General features: G+C 34.5%; 1 long non-coding RNA gene across 1 annotated transcript in view; it reads left to right on the plus strand.

Annotated features, from left to right (window-relative positions):
- LOC109445279 (uncharacterized) overlaps window positions 1–23,831 on the plus strand; it is a 156,075-nt gene that overhangs the window by 125,392 nt on the left and 6,852 nt on the right. The window contains exons 2-3 of the long non-coding RNA XR_002137020.2: window positions 14,098–14,238; window positions 18,627–18,719. This is a non-coding gene — a long non-coding RNA (uncharacterized LOC109445279). The remainder of the gene's footprint in view (window positions 1–14,097; window positions 14,239–18,626; window positions 18,720–23,831) is intronic.

The following is a 23,831-nucleotide window of genomic DNA, read 5'->3' on the forward strand; positions in this document are numbered from 1 at the left end:
AAAAAAATATTTCTCTTTCAACACATTCATTTAGCTGCCCACTTTGTATTAAATACAAACTGTTTCATAAAATACTTGCTAGAAGCAAATATGCCTGTAATATAACTTCCATAATGGATTCATTGAAAAGCGTGACTTATTTCACATTCCAAATCAAACAATGCTAGATATTTAGCCATTTATATTGCTTTTGACATAGGTATATTTTCATGAATAGCATATACTTATTCCTCAAGAGTTGACAAACAAACAGTATTTGTTACTATTAATTTCTAAAGTATTCCATAAAATAAAATAGTATTGTTGTTGCTGCTGTTTTTGTTTTTGTTTTTAATTTCATAGTCATACAGACTAGGAGATACCATGAAAGGAGACAAGACTATAACTCAGTAAGTTGTCCCAAATGCATACTATTTATTATATATTTGGAGGTTTTAGTGTAGCTAATGAACTCTGAGCCATAAAAATTCACCTCATTGAATTTCAAAAATATTACGAATAGATATGGAGATGCTAAATAAATTGTCAGATTTACTAAATCTAAATGTTTATTTTTATCTATTTCTAGAGTAAGATGCAGGCATTTCTCACCATCAGAGTGTAGGGTTAATGTATGAGAAGTCCATTAAACTCCCATCATTTAAACATGATAACTGCCTCATGTGTCTACATAATGTTTCAAAGCTATTTTTAAGCCATTTAAGCTTTTCAATTTCAACTAAACATACACCAAGAGATTTCCTATTAAATTTAGTACAATATTTTAAATGATCGGCACAACTCGATTTTAAATAAATTCTAGAGTAAAAGTAATTTCTAAAGATATAACTTACATAATTTCCCTCACTGCATCACTGGTTCTGAATAGTGGCTTTCAAGTTTAAATCATTAAAAATCTTTAGAATCTCCAGGCAGCTACACTTTGTATAAATATTATGTAAATTTTAGGGAGTTAATTGTGGCTAAAATGATTTTTTTTAAAAAAGTTGTGGTATACTTATATATTTCTGTTTGCCCCAAGTAATTTAAAACAGGAGCTATATCACAAAATGTTAGGTAAACAAATAAAGCAGTAGAAATTTTTCAAATAAGAATTAAAACTGTTTTGTTTCCTGACAAATTTGTTGATCTGCTAAGAATACTATTGACCAGGATATTATTGTGAACTAGTGCATCCTGGGACACACGGATTTGTGACTGGGACCTTGGGAATTTTACCTGGGAAGAGCAGATGACAATTGAGGATAATTTGTTGATTCATCAATGAAGACAGAAAGCTGAGGTAGAATACAATGGAGCTATTGATGGCTTTTGTCTGTGGCAGACAGAAGCCTAAGGGAAGGGTGACTACTCTCTCCTAGTGTCATGGATGTCACATGATAGAAAGTTTTATGTTTGTTTCTGACATTAGACAAACAAAAACCTTTTGAATAGTGAATTAGTTTCTTGTTTTGAGCCTGCAAGCTGCTCCTTATTCCTGTTGATGAGTACTGATCTGATTGGAGCTCTCTCATTTTTATGGTGTTAACTGTGTTGAGAATGTGGGTAGAAGGCCTCAGACAGGACAACTGACCTATCCCCCTGAGTTCACATAGCTTTTGGAGGTTTCTTTTTTCTTTTTTTCTGTGTGTGTGTGTGTGTGTGTGTGTGTGTGTGTGTGTGTGTTTGGGGAGGAGAGTAAGGGGAGTCTCAGGAGCCTACCAATTTCTTCACTGAAATGAACCATACGAGTTAGGCCTTCTGAAACCAGTTTAGCAAAAGGCACTTTCTTCTTTTCGCCCTGGAGAAGGATACAACACTATCATCACGATTCAGCTTTGCTTGTCTGGGTCTCTGCAAATTGGGAGGGAAAGAGTGCTTTGAGGGAGCTCTTCCTCTTCCCTCTGGTCCCTGTGATCTGTACTCACTTGAGGTTCTGAGGTTCAAAATTCGATGACTCGGCAGGAAAAGATAAATTTGTTTTTTAAAGGCATGTGACGATTGTATTCTTGTTGAGGGATTCATAGATTGGAAAAAATGAAGCCATGTTTAAAGCCCTTGATACGGCCGACTTTTAAATATATATACATTCACTTAGAGTTAAGAGAAACCAGGGAAATGAGAATAATTTCTGCGTTCTGTGGCCAGACTTTAAAGTGGAGAAATGTGGAACTAAAAGCAAATAGCATAACCTGTTTTAATCAAAAGGAGTCTAGCAAGAAACAATCAATTAAAGAACAGTCTGATTCTCTGCGACATCAATGTATGAAAATCTGTTAGACGCCAGATTGTGTCTCAAGACACATATGATGAACTGAACAAAATGACCTGCTAATAGCTTTTACGGGTAATAAATGCATCATGTTATTGGTAATTCTGCAGATGGTAAATCAAGCTAATATCGAAGCTGAAATAAGCTACTTGTTAAATATAGTACTAAATGATCTTCTCTGTTATTCAAAAAGTATATTGCACAGAAAAGAAAGATGATTACTCTTTATATTTCTAAGCATCTTAAATAGATAAACATTCCCATTCTGCTATGGAGACATTTTAATTTTTAACTCCTTTAGAGAAAGCATGCCTGAAATAAATTTAAGCTGAGAAATGCTATGTTTATTTAGATTATGAGCAGGAACTAAAATATAAAATCTCTGCTGAAATTGAAGTGTGACTTTACTGCATACAATGCACATTAGATGATATTTCCAATCAGCATTTGGTACATTGACCTGGAAAATTTGAACATTTAAGCACAACACATATTGACAAATGATGGAAGGATGGACATGCCATTCATATTATTGACTCTCTTGAATAGTCTCATTTGCCTAAAGAACACTTTAGCTTCAATTTTTAAAAATAAGATCTAAAGTACATAACCACACAATTCTGCAGGGGGAAAAGGTAGTTAGGGAAAGAGAAGACAGGACAATGATCCAAGAAGTCACTGCAATAGAATAAAAAGAAAGAAAGAAAGAAAGAAAGAAAGAAAGAAAGAAAGAAAGAAAGAAAGAAAGAAAGAAAGAAAGAAAGAAAGAAAGAAAGAAAGAGAGAAAGAAGTAAAAGACTGTGGCTGCCCATGACATACAAGGGGAAGCTCAATCAAATGAAAAGTTAACTTTGTAGGTGGACAGGTCAGATCACTGAATGTCAAAATGCACTCTTCCTATCTTTGAGTTGGTTATTGTTAACCTAAAATCGTTTTGTTTGTCTATTTATATTTTTTGTAAGTAAACTCACTGATTTGTATTAACTAGACATAAGAACAGTTCTAAATGTATATTTAAGTTTTAAAGAAATGTAATTTCAGATATATGTCTAGAAAATCTCTAATAAGTTTTACTTTTAAATAAATGTAATTTAAAATATATTTATGTTTATTTCAGATAAATTTATGTTTTCATATATATACACATGCATGAATGTATAGAAATATGCAGGCACATGAGCATATCTTATAATTTTTTTGAATTGTTAATTCCATTGCTATTCTAGGAAACTACAATAGCTTGTTTGGAGTAAAAGAAACACTTTTTCTTCTTTTTAACAAGTTTATATGTGTCCAGTGAAATCATATTTCTAGTACTGGATAGAATCAAGTATCTGGAGTCTTCGAAAATCAGATGTATTTCAGTCCTGGATTTACCCACGACCTGGAATTTCTTGAGGAAAACCAACTAATGTCTTTCATTTCCAGCTCTTTAACAGTACCAAAATGTTAGCTATTTGTCAGTTTTTATGATATGACTTTGAGAACAGTGACAGTAACAGCAATCCTATCTTAAAGCCACGAAAAAAAGCATAAAATATCACCTTGTTGGAGGAACAGATGTTTGCAATCCATTAACATCTATTAATTCACTGCAGAATCTGAAATTTATAATAAGACTAATTGTAGGCTAAATTGTGAATCTGGGGATTATTACAATCAGCCGTCCTCCAAATTCCTGTAAGTAGTCATTCTCAAAAAGATTCCTAAATGTCGTCTCTAGTTCCCAACCTTTGTCTTCAAGGTTTATTCAATTTACTCAAGCACTATAAAAAAAACATTAATGAGATAATATGTCTGCATTTTCTAGGATGTTTTCATTTTAAAATAACAGAAAATACAACTGAAAGTGGCCTAATCAATAAGGACATTTATTATTTCACATAACAAAATGTCCAAAGGTAGGTCAGCTCCAGGGTTCATTGATCATCTCAACACTAGCAACTAAGGATCTATCTGTCTTGGGCTGTCTACCAAAACAATCTTAATGCTAAAAGCAAATTATGAAATATATTAATTTACACATATTTTATATCTTGCTATACAATTAAGGAAATTATATTTTAAGAAAATATGCAAGAATGCAATTTTTTTCTTTACTATTCTTTGGTCTAAATGCTGTCTCATTGTTTGGAAATATTCCAAGATAGAAGATGGGAAGCAGCAGATTTAATCTATGTTAGTGTGTGATTCTATGATGATAAATAGTAATTCTACCTATTCTTGCTGTATTGCGATAGGATAGAGAGGCTGATAAAGTTGTGAAATTGTGGGCTGGGAGGCAGCACCAAAAACTGGAGGAACTCACATTTCTCCCTACAAAATATGCCTAGTAAAGTTTATTTTGAGGGGATAGCTTTGTGGTCAGCTCTAACAAGAGAGAGAAAATGAGGAAGTGGGGAGATTGTGGTCATGGTATGGGGTTTTTATTTCTTAGCAAAATCAAGCATATGTAAGTATTTGGCAATCTTGGTTAGAAAAATGCTTTGATAATGTCATACAGTATATGTTGGACTCCTCACATGAGCAGCATACTTTCCTGGATCATGAGGCATAATTAAGCACTCCAGAGTATAAAATTTCTATGGAGTCACAGGAGACCTCAAATGGCAAAATCTTGAGACAGAAGAACAAAGCTGGAGGCATCACACTTTCTGATTTCAAACCATGCAACAAAGCTATACTGTATAAGCAAATTTGGTATTGGCATATAAGCAGACATATAGATCAATGGAACAGCACAGAGACATCAGAAATTAACCCATGTATACAAGGTCAATTAATTTTCAATAAAGTCAATAAGAATATACAACAGGAAAATAGACACTCTCTTTAATAAATGCTGTTGGGAAAACTGTATATCCACATACAAAAGAATGAAACTGGACCCCCTAATTTACACCATACACAAAAATCAAGTCAAAATGGATTAGACATGAATGTAAGACCTGAAACTGTAAAACTTCTTGAAGAAAACATAGGGAAAAATCTCTGTAACATAGGTCTTAATAATGACTTTTTTGGGTGTAACATCAAAAGACAATGCAACTAAAGCAAAATACACAAGTGGTACTATATCAAACTAAAAACCTTCTGCACAGTAAACCATCAACACAACGAAAAGGCAACCTCTGGATTGAGAAAATATATTTGCAAACCACATATCTGATAAGGAGTTAATATCTAAATACAAAAGAAACTCATACAACTCAATAGCAAAAAACAAAAACAAAAAACAAGAACCAAAACAAATAACCCAATTTTAAAAATGTGCAAAGAACCTGAATAAACATTTTTCCAAGAAGACATACAAACGGCCAATAGAGAATTTTGCCAACTCTGAAGATGGGGAGATCAAGCGAGGTCCGGCAGGGGATGTCAAATAACATTATCCTCCCAAACCTTTGACCCCTTTCCCAAGATCCTCAACAAAATGATTGAGTCTAATCATTGTACATATATAGTGTCATGCAGGGACTCTAGTCCTGCTCCCCGCACCAGAACGCAGGACATGGTGAGACCAAAAAGGAACACCAATGGATGCATAGATAGGGGAGTCATACCACTATATGCTCGCTGGCGGCTGGGTTGGAGACACAGGAAATAGACGCCACACGATCCTCAGCCTGCAGTCTGCTTCTCTGCCAACTAACCCACTTGCTAGCTGCAATCTGCCATCCACTTCTTTGCCAACCAACCAACCAACCAACCCCTTATTAACTGCAATCTGTGCTTGCTAGTTCAGCCACAGCAGTTATATCAGTGGCTAATGGCTAACCGGTAACAGCTGATGGCCATCCAGCCACAGCGGATGGCCATCTGACCAAAGCTGATGGCCATCTACTACCTGAGCCAGCACCCTTCCACGTGAGGCCGTGAAACCGCTCTCTGGGAAACCTCTCTCTCTCTCTCTCTCTCTCTCTCTCTCTCTCTCTCTCTCTCTCTCTCTCTCTCTATATATATATATATATATATATATATATATATATATATATATATATATATATATTCCAAATGGCCAACAGGTTCATGAGAAGGTACTCTACATCACTAATCATTAGGGAAATGCAAATCAAAACCACAGTGAGATATCACCTCACGTCTGTTTGCATGGCTTCTAGCAAAAAGACAAGATGTAACAAATGTTGGCAAGGATTTGGAGAGAAGGGAATCCCTGTGCACTGCTGGTGTGAATGTAAATTGGTGCAGCTACTATAGAAAACAGTATGGAAGTTCCCCAAGAAATTAAAAATAGAACTGTCATCTGTTCCAGCAATCCCATTTCTGAGTATGTATGCAAAGGAAATGAAATAATTACCTTGAAGAGATAGCTTTAGTCCCATGTTCATTGCAGCCAAAGTATGGAAACAGTGTTAAGTGTCCTGTGAGGACAGAGTCCCAGAGAGCAGTTTCCAGGCTCAATGTGCTGGGAAGGTGCTGGCTCAGTTATTGGATGGCCATCAGCTGTAATCAGATGGACATCTGCTGTGGCTGGGTGGCCATCAGCTGTTACCGGTTAGCCATTAACCACTAATATAACTGCCGTGGCTACGTTGAGGGGTTGGTTGGTTGGCAAGCACGGATGGTGGATTGCAGGTCGTGTGGATCCTAGTTCCTGTGTCTCGACCAGCCGCCAGCGAGAATACAGTGGTATGACTCCCCTATCTATGGCTATGCTGGTGTTCCTTTTTGGCCTCACCATATCCTGCCTTCTGGTGTGGGGACCGGGAGCTGAGTCCCTGCATGATATGTCCATTGATGGGTGAATTGATAAAGAAAGTGCATATTATTCAGGCTTTAAAAAGAAGGAATCCTGCCATTTGCAACACCATTGATAAACCAGGAGGGCTTTATGCTAAGTGAACTTAGCCAAACAGAGAGAAAAAGACAAATACTTCATATTAGCACTTATATGGGCAATGAAAGAAGGAAGGAAGGAAGGAAGGAAGGAAGGAAGGAAGGAAGGAAGGAAGGAAGGAAGGAAGGAAGGAAGGAAGGAAAGGAAGGGAGGAAGGGAAAGAGAAGGGAAAGGGAAGGGAAAGGGAAGGGAAAGAGAAGGGAAAGAGAAGGGAAAGAGAAGGGAAGGGAAGGGAAGGGAAGGGAAGGGAAGGGAAGGGAAGGGAAGGGAAGGGAAGGGAAGGGAAGAAAAAGGCAAACTCATAGAAATAGAGAAGAATGATGGTTGCCAGGGGATGGGGGATGGGGAAATAGGGAGTAGCTGGTAAAAGTATACAAACTTTCACTTATAAGATGAATAAGATTTGTAGATCTAATGGTTAACATGGTGGTTATCATTGATAACACTGCATAAGTATTATATAATTGAAATTTTTGAGAGAAGAATTTAAGTGTTCTCACCAAAAATCAATAAATAAAAAGATAAATGTATGAGTGGTGGATGTTAATAAACTTGATATGGGAATTTTTTCACAATGTATACACATATCAAATCATCACACTGTACACTTTAAATATATTGCAATTATATTTGTCAATTTTAGCTCAAAAATTGTAGAAAAATAAATATTCCAGAGTAAACTAAACCTGGAATATCTGATGAGCTCTCGTGACAAATTTTGTCAAGAAATGTTAATATCCAACTAGTTATTTTTCTGACTGATAATAGAAATGTGTATTTTTATTTTTGTTTCTGACAATCCACTTTTTTACTTTGGTGTACCAGTTTACTTATATAGCTCATTTGCCTGCGGATATTCATTCCTCCACCAACTACAAAAGAAAAATTATTCATGAATAGATATTCTATGTTAAAAAACTATATCATTTTCTAAAAATGCTTCTTTTAGACAGTTTGGGAAGATAAAAAAATGAGTTGGAAAACATTAATAAACTTTTAAGACAACTTAATGTGCTGAATCCATTTGATAATCCATTGGAGCACGTATGAAATTGACAGGTGGAGTCAACTAAAGATGACAAAATGGACAAAGAAAGGTTCAGTGTAGGCAATCTTGTGAGCATGCTCTCCTTTTAAGACTTCTGCAAAAGCTTGATGGCCTGGACTTATATCATTACCTTGGCTCTTCTTTCCTCTGTCCCTTTCTTAGATCTATGTGCTAGCCATGATTTATCTCCTATTTACATATCTAGAAATGTGATAGAAATATTGGAAAGAAATATTCTTCAAAAGCCAAAGAGCTGCTGTAGTTCACAGTAGACATTGATTCTGCTTACAGCTCCTCTGTTTATACTGGAGATATTATTCCAATTCTGATTTAGATTTCTCTTAAAATTACAATGGAGCTAAAATGTTTTCACAACTACCCTCCCATGGAAATTCAAACATCACAGTGCTATTGCTGTTTTTGGTAATAATGTTAATAACCGTACAGGAGATGCTACCTTATATAGTGGCATCTCCTCATAATGTGGTTTGTTAAAAGCCAGAGTTCAGCCTGAGATATGTCCACGGCTTTGATTTTTTCCAATAGGATTTTGTTACTGACAAACAGAAGGACTTTAATATACACTGGTCTCATTTATAATGCAATCTTACATCATAAAGTCCAAGGGCTGTGTTATATGGCAGGCCCCATGTTATTAGTCAGTCATTTATCTCTGGGTAAAAGTAATTATGAGACATCTTACCAATCCTTTTAGCATTTATGAGATATTACTTATGAGTTATCAGTAATGAACAATGCATAAATGAGCTTTTGACAAAAACATGAAAAACTTTCCAACTTTTGTCTCTTTCTCCTAACATCTTGAGATTTTGCTGTCACTGACTGATGTGGAGGTAACCTATTTACACTGAATCAAACTTGTTGACATTTAAGTGTAAAAAAAAAAAGAAGCTATCTAAGCAGTACAAAGAATATAGGAATGACATTCACAAATGTTTCCAACTGTCAACAAGTCAGGTTTCTTACTAACTGTGAACCCTTGAAGTATTACGTTCTTTGGATAGAGTGAGAAATACTGTTACTTCAGGATTTTTTTTTTTTTTTGTATCCATATACTTGTCTGTACTAATTATCATGGCAGCAAAATATCATGTCTGTCCACTCCTCCCATCTCTTATGTGCACGATTCCCCTCTTATACAATAGCAGAAAACAATTTCTTATACATTTGGCAGACAGATGGAATAAGTGATCATTCACGCAAAACCAAGGACGCCACCATTCCATAAGAAATAATTTAATTGAAGATCTATTCTTAGTAAGTAAGTATTAGCACAAACTAAAATATCCCTAAATATACCCATGGTAAAAAGATTAATTAGGATCATCTCATTCCTTTATGTTCTTGAGGAAAATATCACTTCCCATGTGGGCATTGAATGAAGAAACTCTCTCTGATGCCTCATAGGACACCTACCCCTCTAAACGACCACTCTGTTACTGAGATGAAAGGGACTGTCTCTCTCCATCTCCTCGCTTCTCCTTTTCTAAATAATAGAAAGGTCGAAGTACAGGGAGTTCATACCACACTCCTCCTCCTTCTAAGTATTAACTTTATGGAGAATGGGGTCCCTACTCATTTCATTGTCATGTTGGGAAAGGATGCAAATGCTAGTGAAAGAGAAAATTGTATAATATAGTGATGAAGCATGTTGAGCTAGCCAGCCTGATCTCTGGTTTTAGCGCTACCAGTTCCTAGTTGTATAACCTTGGCAAATTACTTGATTTCCTTGTGTCTCAGTTTTCTCATATATAAAATGAGGGTTGTAATAACTATGGTTGTTGTGGGATTACATGTATCAACATGCAAAGTACATAGAACACTGTCTGTCACATGCTACCCCTATTTTTCTTATTATTCCTGTTCTTCCTTCTTTGTCCTGGTCTCACACTTCTAACTGCTTCAAATAATTTTGGAAGGTAGCAACTTCTAAATTTTTGAAGAAGTTAATCAATTGACTGAGTAGGGTCTCCTGGAAACTTGAAAGAGATGGGTTTGAAACTAGTGATCCAACACATTGTTTTATGTGGGATTTAGCAATTTCAGGATGTATGTGATTGGAAGGTATCTGAGTGGCCTGACATGCCAAATCTCTATTTCACTCTTTGTTAGAATATATGTTACCTATGTGCATGGTGCAATACATTGCTTTAAAGCTTAGAGACTTAAAACAATAAATATTTTAATCTTGCAATTTCTGTGGGCATATGTAGCTTAGCTGAATGCTTCTCGCTCAAGCTCTCTGATGAATCCTGTCTGTAAGGTGGGCCTGTGGTCTCATCTGAAAGCATGACCCAAGAGTGATCTGCTTCCTAGCTCACGTGAGTAGCCAGAATTTCTCAGCAGTCCTGTAGAGAGGCCCATGTAGTGAGCTCCCAAGGCTTTCTAACAACCACATTCAATTTTAGGTCATCTTGCCATTGCAAAAATGTTGCTCCTCACTTTGTTAAACCAGACCTTTTATTTTATTTCCACAGACACACCCACAGGGTATCCATGTGCCATTAGACTTTATATGGGAAGATAGGGAGGTACTTACATCACGGAAAGTAAAGAAATTCTAATTGAATATTAGGCTTTTATGTTCTTCAGTCCATTCTATGACTGAAATTTATCCCATGATAAGTCACACTGTTTGGCACTCACGAGAATTGGATGGTTGGTCTGTCTCCATTCTCTCACCTTTCCTCCTTAGTTGCTTCCTTCTGAACGTCAAATGTATCTCCCTATACACAGCAACTAAACAATCTCCAGTGGTTATTCCCCGTCTGACCATTGAATAACCCAGTCCATTAACATACTCTGCAGGATCAGAATACCTTCCATTTAATAGAACTCTACCTCCAAGAAAACCATTGTTGATTTAAATAGCAATTGCTCTTCTTTTCATTATGCTCAAAATTACTTAAGGCTTTCCAGTTCTTGTTAGTTTTCACCTTTGAGATTTTTGTGGTTCTAGAGTAGAGAAAGTTGGGTGTGGGCTGATTCAGTTTTTAACCATTATAAAGAGTTTTAATTAAGCTGCCTATCCCCTACCTATTTATAATGTCAGGGAGATTGCAGAGATAAGGTTTCTTAAGTTTTTATTTTTGCAAAATATTCCTGTCATTTTCATATCTCCAAACACTTGAAATATGAGCAACTGAGTTTATTTCAGATATGATTGAAGACAAGTAGAGTGAACAAGGATTGGAGACGATGTCCTAATATTTTGTCACATCTTTGGACCTTATTTAATTATACTTCTATGGATATTCTCAGCTTTTATTGTGTTATTTATTCTAACTTTTGTTTTTTGTAGCTAACTTTGTGATTTTTATTAAGTCCTATATTTAATACATTTGTTGTCTCTTCAAGTAAAAATATGTTATTTTTTTTTTTTTGGTAATATGATTGCAAATTGAAAATTAGAGTAAGGGAGCTTAACTTTTTCTGCTCAAGATTTATACAACTGCACCCTAAATTAAACAAATGTTTTGAAATCAATATTTGTTGTGATGATTTTAAACTGTGGTATTTATAGAAGGAAAAAGTAAAAATATTTTAAAACAACCAAACACATAGGAGAACAGAAGTGATAAACAAAGCAAAATGTATTATTTACTAATAGAAAAATTAACATTAAGGGTAACATAGGAATAAAACAAGTTATACAAATTCATATCACCAGGAAGAATGCTATAAACTTTCAAGTTTTTAATCGTATTTCCACAACAAAACAAAATTTAAAATCCTGAGGTATTTCAAATAACATCAATCATTACACTGCTTTTCTGAGTACTTTTCTGAGCATAAAAAATACATATAAACTTAGTATTTTCCACTTTTCTGGTTATCAATAATACGTTTTAAATTTATAAAGTCAAATAGGTTTTCCAAATCTAACTTTTAAAAATAACAAGAATGACAAAAGATCCTATCACTATTTCAATTTACCTTGTTGGCATTATACTTAAATCAAATACTAAAATATTTTTAAATAAAAAAATAGCAAAGGGCAGTTGAATATATTAAATTACCGGAGAGAAAAAAAAAATTTGGAATTCATGTTCACACTAACCTTTTGAAATTCCGGATGAAAGTGATTGCATTAGCGCTTTGCCAGACAGTGTTTTCTTCAGAAAATGTTAGCAACATTCCATTCTTAAAATCACTTTTTCCTTTGACAATCACTGATCTGTACACTTTGAAAGTAACCATTTACATGCCATCTAGGAAATGGTGGGAAAATATAGGTTTAATAAGAAAAAAAAAAGCCCATTATTGCCACTTTTTATTCTATTTCAACCCAAAACATGGAGTGGAATTTTTGATTTTTTTTCCATTTAGTGAAGTTCTTTCTCTACCCATTGATTTTTTTCCCCCCACTTGAAACACCATGCTCAGTGCTCCTAAGTTTATTTTTCTTGGATACTTTCTGGGCACAGTGGTGGGAGGTTGGCTATGAATAAGGTAATGTTTCTCAGGACAATACTTATATTCCATTTTTATATTTTCTACTCATGGCCACAGGAAAACTGAGAATAAATATACTGAACCTAGATGAAAAACTGAGGTTCAAAATCATAAAGTAACCTGTCAAAACTCACCTGCCCAGAAAGCAGTGTATTCAGAATTTCTACTCTTCTGTGACTTTGGTATATGGGTGCCAATGTCATGAGCTGATTATATGCATATGTATTAACTTATTTCCCCCCTTCTTAACATATAGCTAAAAAATCATTTTCGTTAGCACAATTTTAACCACATCAGTGGAGGGCAGAACCCATGGATGCTTTGCCCAAGAGCAATGACCATTCGATATTCAATTCCCTTTTATGTGATCATCAAAAACAACTTTTATCATTGCCAGATAATCTTGCCCATATGTACTTCAAGCTTTATTTTTTTCCAAAATATTTTCGCATGTATTCACATTTTTCTTAATAGCTTTAAGTAGTAAGGAAATTAATAATTATTATTAGTAGCTTATTACGTACAAGACATTGTGCTAAGAACTTTATATCTTATCTTCACAATAACCCAGAGAGGTAGCCACTATTACTGACCATATTTCATTGATGAATAAAGAGACTGAGGGAGATTCAATCATATGTAAATCACAGAAATTCAACTGCTATTTATTTAAGTGGGAAAAACAAAAGTTATTGACAGACACCAGAATAACTCACAGATTTGAAGCAATGGAACCTTAGGGACTGGAATGGAGGGTCAGGCACTGCCAGAACTCTCTCCTTGGGTCTCTTCTGTTCCTACTTCTCTCTGGGCACTGGTGTAGTGACCACTGGCATCTCTGGAGTCCCATCCTAACTGTTATGTAATCCGAGAGAATGAAGAGACTTTCCCCCGCCACTTCCAACATGACCAACCTGGGAAGAACACAGAAAGATAATATAACTAATAATAGTTCATTTCAGGCACTGTGCTAAGAAACTATACCCCACAAAATTCCTAAGAACTGGTTATTATCCCCATTATTTTTTATTTTATATATTTTTTTTAAACGAAGAAGGAAAACAGACTGAGAGAAGTCAGGGAACTTGCCTAAGGTGTAATAGTCAGGAGATGGTGGTGCCCAATTTTCCAATTAAAGTAGTGTGACAAAGATCCTATCACTATTTCATCTACACTGTTGCCCATGAGCCTGGCTGGGGTCTCATGCCCACCAGGGAACCAATTGCCCTGGCTAGGAAGATGTTATCCTACTGGTTCAGCTAAGGTCTAATGTCGATACCTATTATCACGGGATTTAATTCTGTTACAAAAAGAAGTGGCGACCTCACAACTTCCTTGAAATTATACCTGCAGTAAGTGGGGGAGCTGACAAGGAACTTATCTCTGTCTGATTCCAGAGCTCAGAATCTTACCTTCCCTATACTTTCTCATAATATTACCTCATGTTTCTGTCTCGTTTCACAGATGAGAAAATCAACCTGGTAAAGTCAAATCATTCCCATATTTATATCTCAAGAAAGAAAGGGAAAGGAAATTTGATGCTACGTCTCTCCATTCTTTGATTCAGTGATTTGTCCACTCTACAATTCAGCTCCCTTGCAGGAGGTAATGTAATATTTTCACTATACTTATTTCTTAAGACAACTGGTTCAAGGCCTCCATCATGTAGAGGAATAGGAAAGTGCAGGTACAGTAGTAAAGTATGTAGGTGTTTAGTTTCTATATTAGTTGCTAGGGCTGCTGTAACAAAGTACTTCAATGTGGGTGTCTTAACAGAAATTCATTGTCTCATAGTTCCAGATGCTGCAAGTCTGAGCTCATGGTGCCAGTAGAGTTGGTTTCTTCTGAAGACTGTGAAAGAGAATGCATTCCATGTCTCTTTCCTAATTTCTGGTGGTTTGTGGGAATGTTTGCCACTCCTTGGCTTGCAGATAGATGCATTGCTTTGATCTCTGCCTTCATGTTTACATGGTATTTTCTGTGTGTGCAGGTATGTGTACAAATGTCCCCTTTTTATAAGCACACCAGTCATGTGAGAGTAGGGGGTTCACCTTACTCCAGTACGACCTTAACATAATTAACTGCAACTGCAACAGCCCAATAGGTTATATTCTGATTTACCATATTCTTAAGACTTAAGACATATGAATTTTGGGGAGGCCTAATTCAATCATAATAGTATCTCTAATAAGAAATAGGCTAAAGGAAACTAGCATAACTTTTCTACTAAGAAAAACTTTCATTGGCACTTTTATTTAAGCTAAAGAGGGAGGTGGTTATAAAACTAGCTTCAATGGGCAGTTTGGAAAAAGAGTTAGAAAAATGGAATGGGATCATTGGAAGAAAGGATAGTCAATAAGTGAGCTTGAGAGGGCTGGAGTGTGGGAAAAGGGGTGGGAAATAGCAAAAGCATTATTGTGGTGGCCAGGGCAACCTTTTGAAAGGTTTTGAATGAAGTTGGTAGTTGGTTCTGATCCAAAATGCCTTTGAGATTATGGAAAGTGGGTATGGCCAAAGTGACACGTATTAGAAATCAACTTTGGCCTCATTATTGAAGATTATTCATTGGAGGACGTGGTTTAAAACATGAGAAAAAGTGAGAGATCAAATATTAGGATGCAGAGTCATTCTTGAATTTATCAAAAGGGTTAGCTCATTATGAATAACGTCTTTGGAACTACTTTTGTTCAACAAACCACTTCTGAATATTTAAAATGCAATTAGTGATTTAGTTTTCTGATATACGTTTCCTGGAAGCCAATTGGATCTAATCAGCTCTGCCTAAAAACATTTTCTTTAGAATTTATAAATAATGATGATCCATATAATGTAAGCTGAAGCCTCATTAATAATGGGGTTTTTAAGTAAGCTAATATATGTAACATTATTAGAATAGTGCCTAGCACATAGCAATGATACATAAGTGTTTGCTAGTGTAATTAGGTGACTTTAATCTCTCATAGGACAAGTGAAATAGAACAAGGTATGAACAGGCTGGAGTGAGTTTGTTCTGAGCTACTGCCACATTAATAAATTTATTTTCAGATTTATTTCCGATAGCCATGTCTGATTGTCAATGATATAAGGTAATGTTAAAAAAAAAACAAAAAACACAAAATTTATATATGAAAGGGAAAAAGAAGCAGAGCTTTTGTATTATTCATTCATTCATTCATTCATTCATTCAACGTACAATTGTTAAATACCTAGTGTTTTCTGTTTTCTAGAACTCTTTATTAATGAAATACTAAAAGTAATAATAAACAAAAAATATTTAATAACTGAAGTAAATGTAGTATTAAATAAATATTTCACAAAATGGAGTGATAATATTAATAATATTAATTGATATTAGTTTTGAATTGATAATTTTGCATCTTGATTCATTCCTATGTATAAACATATTAAGTAATTTTGTAACACCTTAGATTAAGCCAGCGTAAAGTATCTCACATATATGTGGATGTAAATTCTTAAGAAGGTACTAAAATATGTAAAGAGGTCATAAATAACATATAAACCATGTTTCCTATTGTTGCAAGTAATCACTTTTAGCATCTTTGTGTAATGATTATACTGGAAATGTTATACCAAGTCTCAAGTACTCATTTGTACGAGTTTATTATAATTCTGCTTTTTTGTTCTTTGTTCATCTTAGGTGCTCAATGAATATTGTTACTGTTGTTATATATAATTATAATCATGGTCTCTACAATTTAACCACTTAATGTGTATTTTTTTAAAACCATCTTAAAACTGCTGTTTACCATGGCATCCAACACTTATAATCATAAAGTCATACCCACAGTAATTATTACTAAATCTAAAGTTTCTCTGCCTTTTAACACTTGATTTTATATATGGTTACCTCTATAAGTGTCCAAAACTAACACTGAGATTCCACTGTCATTTTCCACCTGGATGTGCATTAGAATCACCTGGGATGTTTGATTTTTTTCCCCAGTGCCCAGGGTCCATCTCAGACCAAATTAATTCAGAATCTGTGAGAAACAGCCCTATGCATTGGCATGTTTAGAAGCTTCTTGGGTGATTCTAGTGCGTAGCAAGGTTGAATGCCAATATAAATAATATTGTGCTCTTAAAATAAAATTGAGCAAATATATGTAATATGAAAGACTTGATGAGCTTTCAAATGTAAGGTGACTTGTTTGTGTGAGGGATAAATTTTAACAAAGAATCTTACTCTTCCACTTAAGCACGTATATCAACAAAGCAGTGTTCCTTGGTACAATGGAAATATAGGAAGTCATAAAATCAATGAACTTATGATGAAGTCAAGGAAAAATATATCAGCTGGAAATATATCAGTCAAGGAAAAATATATCATACAAAAGTATGAATTCCTAAACCAACTTGCTCTCCTATTTTCTTATTATTTGACTTCTCTCTCTCTCTTTCTATTTGACTTTAACTCTTGCTATTGTAGCAAGAAAAACTAAATCTGACACTGTCTTCTTTTTGCTAGCTCTAACCCGTATTAGCCTGGATATTATGAGCTGATGATGGAGTGTGTTACTTCCCTGCCACTGGAAGAAATTCAATGAAGAACACATTAAAATAACGTCTTATACTGAATCACTTTTGTATGTTCATTGAAAATTTGCAGACCGTTGAATATTTGAATATGTATGTCTTAAAAGTTAGCTATAAAGTACTGTTATTTCTTTAGGCCTATAATGTCTGTATTTTTAATACAAATTACCAGCAGATAAGTCCTGGAGCTCAACACAGTGGACTTTTTTTTCATTTTTAACTGGCAGGTTTTTTGGGTTTTTTTTCCTTTTTAATATTTGTTATTTGAATAATATGTCTTAAAGGTTTTGGTTCAGGGCTTTAATAAGTTAGCACCTAGGTAAAAATCAGTTAAACTTGCTTTGAAAATCCCTTTAGTTGTCTGTAAAATAGAGTCATGTGGCTTTGTGTGTAAATAAAGTAGTTGTGTCGGGGATAGTTTCTGTGGGATATGTGTATGTTTAATCATTATTTAAGAGCTTTCAAGAATGAGGGAATAGCAGGGATTATATAAACTCGTAGAATGAAATAACAGGTGAAATCTCTACATATTTAAAAATTACTTTCCCTCTCTCCCTTCCCTAGCATCAATGGCTGAATGAGTGTGAAGTACACGGGTTTATGAGAAAACAACACAGTATTGTAATTACCTTAATTGTGTTGTGTGGACACAGAAGCAAAGTAGATGGAAAACTAGCCACCATAAAATTCTTATTGCAAAAAATATATATAAACATTATCTCATTTTATTTCCTTTCATAAATGAGTTTGTAAAAGTATCAACAAAACCTGTGTAAGTATATATTTAAAATGTTAAATGTCCAAGAAGAAGGAAAGTACTTAGTTCAAATTCTGGATGGTAGTTTTATTTATTTATTTATTTATTTGTAACATATTGAAAACAATACTTTGCTCTGCTGCCAAGGTCCATCTGCTTATTAGTTCATTAGTAACAGAAATTGTTCCGAATGGGAGAAAGCTAACAAGACCATAAAATAGAAAAGCAAAAGGCCCCTTTAATTCTAACTTAGAACTACACCGTGTTAACTAGATAGAAAGAACTCTATTGAATGTTCTTTTGCACACCAAGGGGTAAATAAATATAATCTCCCCTAGGTTTGCAGCAACTTTACTCAAAGAAATTTGGCCTTCCACATTTGTTCCCAGGAAAAGGAAAGGACCGCAAAATTTCTCTGTAACTCTTTCAGATGTTTGAAATTTAATAGTAGGCAAATTATTTACTTAAAAATATATAAATAGGTTTAATATTTTACAGTTTCAGAAAAACTAATCTTTCATTGTAAATAAATAAATAGGATCAGATTTGCAGGGGCAGCCATATATTTTCATTTCCCTATTTAATTTGGTGAATTGGATAGAAAATTTAGGGGAATGCATTTACAAAAGAACTAGAGTCTCTTTCTAACACTTCATTAAGATTTTTCCTTTTTTCTTTCAAGTTCTTAAAACTTGGAATTGCTGAGACCTAGTCTGATATTTCCTCCATTCCTTTCACTGAAAGTCCCAACCAACTTCAAACATCTAGCGAAAAGGTAATATTGGCTCTCTTCTTCTCAACCCTGGAAATTTATTCTTTTCCCTGAATTTAGGCCAACCTTGCTGGCATATGTACCAAACTCCATTGTTCAATCAAGTTTGTATTTCTATGTTGGATCTTTACTTTTTCTAAAAATCCTTCTTTCACTGTATTCAATTTTCTTTCAAAGAAAATCCTTGTTAAGGGTGGGTGAAAGAAGGGACGTGCTGGGGAAAGAATGTGAGTTTTGGAATGAAATTATACTGGGATTGAATTCCTGCTCCTACACACTGTTTAGCTAGGAGACTTTGGACAAATTATTTATCCTTTGAGTGTCTCAATTCTTGTGACAGTAATGTAGAACTAATAATAATCACATTGCTTCTCCCAGAGGAGGTCAGAGAGAGTAATATCCTAGGCTTCTGTCTTTTCTGTTTCATCTCTAATGAAACTGAGGTCTCTTCTTTCTAGGACTCCCTCACTTTGCCTCAAAGTTTAACTTAAATTTTGCCCCCATCAAGTCTCGGCCCAGCATCCTTTCCAAAACTTTGGTTCCCAGAACAAATTTTTTCTTCCTAGATGGTATACTCTAAGAACAAACTCATAAGAGGGGATTTATGCTTTACCATAGGAAATTTCACAAAAGTACACAAATAAATCTGTTTTAACTCAATAGTAGAGATCTTAACAAGATTTTTAATAAGCATTGTATAAAACTGGTTGAGATGACCTTTCAAAGTTTATTTGATTTATGAAGGCAACCTAGTTACTTAATTACTGTCTTCAGTTTCTGCATCTGTAAAATGGGGATTACAACAGTACTTAATACACAAAGTTGTTGCAAGACTAAAAAAAATAACAGTCTGGTGGACTAGTTTTACTGCTTTTGTTTAGTGCAATTTAAAATGAGGAAAACTAACTTGAGTCGAGAAAAAGTTTTAATTGTCAAGTTAGAGATTTTCTCTATCATAAATATCAGTTCCAATAAAAATTCATCTTATCCATAGACCATGTGTCTAGGTGGACTTCTGTTTGCTTACTCACTCGATTTGTATGGCACTTTAATTGGATAGACAGACAAAAGTCAACCCTTTTTTTTAATATTAGCAATTAAAGAATAGAAAATAAAATTAAAAGCATAAAATCCCATTTTTAAGTAGTGTGCAAACTATGTAAAATATATTGAAATAAATCTAACAAAAGATATGCGAGTCAACCATAAGGAAAATTCTAAATTACTGCAAGAGAGATTAAATAAAACCAAGTATATGGATATATATACCCTGTTAATGTATTGGAAGACTGAATATTGTTAAGATGACAATTGATTCACACAATCTCAATAAACAATATAAAACTTGACAAGTGATTATAAAAGTTATATGAAAGTGCCAATGATCTTAAATAGCCAATAAAATTTAAAAGAAGAATAAGATTGGAGGATTACTAATATCAAGACTTGATTTCAAGACTTAGAAAGCTATAGTAAGCAAGGTAATTTCTTACTTGCTAAAAGATTACATATAGATCAATGAAACTCAGTAAGAACTCTAAAATTAAACCAAACATATATATGGTCAATTGATTGTCGATGAAGTTACCCAGGCAATTCCACAGGGAAATAAAAGTCCTCTTAATTAAAGGTTCTGGATAAACTGGATATTCATGAGGGGGAAAAAAACAAAAAGCCCTTACCTCACACCACACACACACACACACACACACACACACACACACACACACAAATTTGAAATGGATCATACACCTAAAAATAAAACTTAAAACCATAAAATATTCTAGAAGAAAACATAAGAGAAGTACTTTGTGACCTTGGATTAAGCAAGAGATTCTTTTGAATACAAAAAGAGGAAATCAATAAATTAGATTTTATTAATGGCAAAAACTTATTTCTCCACAAAGAAAATGGAAAAGCAAGCCAAAACTGGGAGAAAATATTTGCAACAAAAAAAGATCAGAGATAGGATATCCAGGATATACAAAACACTCTTAAATTCAATACTAAGACAAAACAACAACAATAATAAAATCAATGGGCAAGAAATTTATTCATAAATTTCACCAAAAAAGATACATGAGTGGTAGATAAACACAAAGGCTTAAAAGTGTTTCATCAAGTAATGCAAATTAAAGCTGCAATCAATTTACACTTTCAAGAATGTTAATAAATGAGGACCGACCATGTTAAATATGACAAGGATAGAGGAAGTGAAAGTCTCATACACTGCTGGTGGAAATGTAAGATGGTAAAACCACACTGGAAAATAGTTTGGCAGTTTTCTTAAAATATTAGCTCTATGTCTACTGCATAATCCAGTCATTTCATTCCTAGGTATTTATGCAAAAGATTGAAAACATATGCCCATACAAAAACTTGTGCACAAATGTCCATAGCAGCTTTATGAGTAATAGCAGCAAACTGAAAACAACCAATAGCAATGGATGAATGGGTAACAAATGTTGGAATAACAGCACTATGGAATACTATTCACCCATTAAAAGAAACAAATTGCTGATGCCTGCAACACCATGAATGAAACTTAAAAATCATTATGCTGAATGAAAGAAGTTAGATACACAAAGTACATACTGTGTGATTCCATTTGTATAAAATTCTAGAAATTGCAAACTAATGTAGAGTGATAACAGATTAGTGGTTGCATGCAGACAGAGGTGTCAGGGAGGGATAGATTGCAAAGGAAGCACAAGGGAGCTTTGTGATGTTACAGAAACATTCAGTATCTTGATTGCATGAGTCTAATTATCCAGCTGAACACTTTTATTATGTGCTGTTTATTAAATATAAGTTACAGTTCAATAAAGTGGCTAAAATTTTTAAAAAGAGAGGTTTAACCTTTATTTATATTTTTGAATTCTCATTACGACTTACTTGGAACTAATATTGTAATCAACGTGGTCTACAATGGGACTTCTGAGGCAAAATATGAGGTGGGATTTAATGTTTCCTATACTTGAATTCTGGAGTTTTTGTACGTGTGGGCGTACGAGGGGTGGGGCAACATTGGTGGAGAGGGAGAGTTTTATGTATCCTGAGCTTCTAGTTGTAAAGATTTTCTATTTGCCCAACAAAGTTCAAGATCACCGAGATAAATCCATGCATACAAAAGGGTAGGCAAAAGTGTGGGAGAGAGGACTGCTCCCTCAGGAGCTCTCTTAAGAGAAGACAATCTGATGAGGACCTTTTTTTCTTTTTTTTTAAATTCCTAAATCTTAGTTTTTATAGAGAGTTTGAATGTTTTCCATGAAGGGTCCTTTGGAAAATATTAAATATGTTGGCACAAAGAGACTTTTATAGACAGAGGATAAATTTAGAGAAGCACTCATCAAATCTGACATGATATAATCCGACCCTGCCATAGCCCTGTCAGGAGAGTTCTTACTCGTTACCTGGTCCAGTCTGCCCAGCCCTAACTCCCCAGCTTGAGCAACAGTTTCTTCCTAGATGCAGATTTATGCAGTAGTTCCTCATCAACATCACCCTCTAGGTTTCTTTACATGGACCTTCCAGTTCTGGGCAGATAGGTTAATTTACTTATCCCCACAAGTTCTTATTCACCAGGCTAAGTGCTGTGATGATTCATACTTAGTGGCTTGGAACATCTTTCCTCATCCTCACTTCCTGTGTTACTTCTACCTGATCAGCTAAAGGCCACTTCTACTTGAAGTCTCATTCCTAACCCCCTTCTCTCATAGTACACACACTCTGCAGCAGCTATTACTGATGCGAGCCATATTGCTTTGAATGATCAATCATTTCAGTTTACCTGGGTAGATTATAATCTCCTTGAGAACAGTAAGTATGCCATATAATTATTTGGATCCTTCTCAGCATCCATCCTAATATTCAACACATAATATGTGATCAATTAATATTCATTGAATAATGTATTATAGGCCATAATAGAAGAATAGTAAGCCATATGTGAATGAATTTTCAGCAATAATCATAGGAATTCTGTATATATGCAGACTGTGGCAGTTGAGCACATGAGCTTTGGGGTCATACATGGCTTTAGTTCAAATCCTTGCTCTGCTGTTTACTGGGGCAAGTCACTTAAACTCTGAGTGTCAATTTCTTCATCTATAAAACAGGAATAATAATATTGTCCTCATAAAATTATTTTAAGGGTCACATAAAATAATTGTTAAAGTTATTAACATGAAACCTGTTTGAAATCTCAATAATTATAGCTTTGCATAGTCTTTCAAGTTTTAGCATTGTTTTAGATTATCTTATTTAATAAAACTAATATGCCTCAGTAATATATAGAGATTCAAAAATTTCAAATTTATGACTGCAGAAATTGAAATTGGCAGACTTAGTAATTTGTCTAGTGTTACACAATTAATAAGGGAAAGAGATAACACTGAAACTCAAATTTCCTGACTCTACTTGTCCTGAATTACCTATTAATGAAGGGACATCAGGGTAAGAAGCAAGAAATGATAATAAGTAATTCCAAATTTGTGATTATCATTGCATTTAAGTTAATAAAGAAATTTAATAAATCCTTTCAATGGTGCTAACAGTGGTCTGGAACAGGTACATTCTAATTCATTAAACTGATTTTAGCCATGATGCAGGAGAGCCAAACTCAAAAATAATAATAGTAAGAGGAAAATTAGATGGTCAGTCAGAAACAAGTGAAAGACAAAGAAGAGAATAGTGTGGTTGATTCCATTTTATTTATTCCATCCCAGATTTTTACTATCATGTAATCATAGTTGCCTGTGATGGATTCAGAAATAAGTATGTGAACCAATGATATAATGTAAGGAGAAGTTGGCTGGAGAGGTTTCTGGGAAATTTTGTTATGCTCTTAGGGATCCATAAGAAGAAAGCACCACTTTTTTCCTTCTGTTGTCATCATATTTAGACGTACCTCCTGGAATTGCTGTAGCCATCTTATCATTAATAAAAGGAAGACACTACTTCCAAAAATGGAAAAGCACAGTGATAATGTCTTCGAATATATGACTTAAATTTCTGGGAATCCAGTGGGGTTCAGTGTGAAAATATTCATTTCCATACTAAGTCAATTTTAATTGGAGGTTTTACTGTTTGCAGTTGAGAGTATCTTAACTATTA

The sequence above is a fragment of the Rhinolophus sinicus genome, linkage group LG01 (genome assembly GCF_036562045.2).
Source record: "Rhinolophus sinicus isolate RSC01 linkage group LG01, ASM3656204v1, whole genome shotgun sequence".
Lineage (NCBI taxonomy): Eukaryota > Metazoa > Chordata > Mammalia > Chiroptera > Rhinolophidae > Rhinolophus > Rhinolophus sinicus.